This window comes from Penaeus japonicus, unplaced genomic scaffold (assembly GCF_977035675.1).
Source record: "Penaeus japonicus unplaced genomic scaffold, GWHDUDI00000001_assembly GWHDUDI00000018, whole genome shotgun sequence".
Lineage (NCBI taxonomy): Eukaryota > Metazoa > Arthropoda > Malacostraca > Decapoda > Penaeidae > Penaeus > Penaeus japonicus.
This window is the reverse complement of record NW_028234420.1, coordinates 30,772,313-30,774,812: the sequence shown is the minus strand read 5'-3', so window position 1 is coordinate 30,774,812 and position 2,500 is coordinate 30,772,313.

The window sequence follows — 2,500 nt, the reverse complement described above, 5'->3', positions numbered from 1 at the left end:
TCTCCCTCACTGCTATCTCCCCTTTCTTCTACATGCTAGTTCCTATCTCCTTATTTTATCCCTCCATCTTTCCTTATCCCTCCTCCCAATCTTACCCTTTTCTCTCCCATCATCTTCCTCTCCCCCATTTTTTTTATCTTCCACCTCCTACAACTTCCTCCCAGTCTCAACCTTTTCTCTACCTCGATCTTACCTTTCCTCGCCCCTTATCGCCCCACTTCCTAAAGGCTTTTCCTAATTTTACCCTTTCTTCTCTCTCAATCTTACCCCCTTTCCCCTCCCTAAATCTCCCCTTTCCTCCCCCTCTCACCTCCTGACCCCCCCCCCCAATTTCACCCTTTCCTCTCCCTCAATCTTACCCCCTTTCCCCCCTCACTTCCTCATACCTCTGCACCGGAAGCAATATAGCAGCAATTGTCATAATCACCCCTCCCAATTCTCTCTTAATTCAACCCTTCATCCCTCCCTCTTATCTCCCCTTTCTCCCCCTTCCAATCTCTTACAGCCCCCCTCCCCCCCAAATGATCACCCTTTCCTCTCCCTCAATCTCACCCCCCCTCCTCCTCCTCTCCCTCAATCTCCCCCCCCCTCCCTCCTCTCCCACCTCCTGAAACCTCCAACAACCTCGGGAACACACCCAGACGCGTGGCTGTCGACCCAAGATTATGGCCTCTCATAAGGGGCGTCTTGTTGACAAACTTACTCCACAAAGACACATCAACACGACGCTGATCCTTGGCCAAGTTAGATTGAACTCCAAGTCGCGGGTTTCTGTGTACAGGGACGGACGTCAACTTTTAATTGGTCTCATCTTGCCCGGATTGTCGCTCAAGAGAGGGGGAGGGGTGTGGGGTTAGGGGGAGGGGTGTGGGGGCAAGAGGAAAGGGGTGAGGCGAGAGGGGGTGAAGGGGGGAAGCAGGAAGAAGAGGGTGGAGAAGGATGAGATGAGGAGGAAAGGTGGAGAAGGGTAAGGGAGGGGAAGTAGGGTTAGAAAGGAGAAAAGGGGTGATTGTGGTATGGGAGGGTAGGTTTTTTTAATGGCTATACGAGGGAGTTGGGGGCAGGGGGGAGTGGGGAAGGAAAGAGGAGAATGAAAAGATGGAGTGTGTATTTTTGAAAAGTCAACCAGAAAATCAACAAAAACAGTGTAAGAGACATGAAATAAACACAACCAAGCCACAAACAAAACAAAAGCAAAACGAAATAATTCTTCTGAATGTCTCATTACTTATCTGGGATATTAGAATCCTCTGCATCTCTGTACTTGAGAACAAATTAGTTATTCATTACAGACACCAGACGGCTGTTGACATATAAGCACATCAGAGAAAGAAATACTAATGTATCCCATTACGAAATATTCTGAACGATGAAATGTGAGCAAGTATTAATAAGGAAAATATAATTAAAACTCAAGAGGATTCATGTGTTATGATACTGCAGTCTATTTTGAGGGATTTAATCTGTAAGAGGAAGAAGCATTATAGAAATACACATATCATGTACAAGTATGATAAAAGCAACTTGACTTCAATAAGAGCACTTGAATTATAATGCAAATACTCATGGTGATAATGATAATGGAAATGATCATAATAACAATAATAATGCAAATGATGATAATGGGAATGTAAATGATTCAATAAATGATCATGATAACAATGATAATAGCAATAATGAGATAATTAAAGTAATGGTAATGATATACCCATTATTCTAATACCATCGTTATTCCCCATGATGGTTATAATGTCGATGATAATGATGTTGATTATAGTCATAGTGAAAACATATATATGACAATAATAGCAGTGATATTGATAATGTAAAGGTAATAATGATATGAGTTTGAAAAACAACAGCAATATCAATAATAGTAATGGTAATAATAATGATAATAACAGTGAGAGTATCAGTTGATATCTTTAATTGATAACAATGATAATGGGGATAAAAACTTGTATCGATTTTCAAAGGATCAAAGAAATCATTTAGAAAAAAAAAAAAAAAAACTGATCGTGTAACAGGTGTGACTGGTAGCGCTAGACATAACAGATTTAACAGTGAGTGGAAGAAACAACAGATGTAACAATAAATAACAAAAATACCACTAAGTGAGAGATTGAACAGAGAATACCAGACGCAACAGTAAATAACAAAGGTAACAGTGAATGATAGAAGGAACAGAGAATAACAGACGAAAAAGTGAAAAATAGAAGTAGGAGCGAATTAGAGAATTAACAAAGTAGCAGACGCAGCAGTGGATAACAGCAATAACAATAGCTGAGAGAATCAACAGAGAATAACAGATGCAGTAACAGTGGAAAATAGAATAAACAGAGTGTAATAAACGAAGTAAATAGTCTAACTAATAGCCCTGTCTTTGTCATCTTAAGACGCAAGAACTAAGAAATAAGAAATTCTTGCTTAAGAGAAAAAAACAACAACACTACGTTGATCTCATTGACAACATGATATTCAGTTTATCCTTTTCAGATTA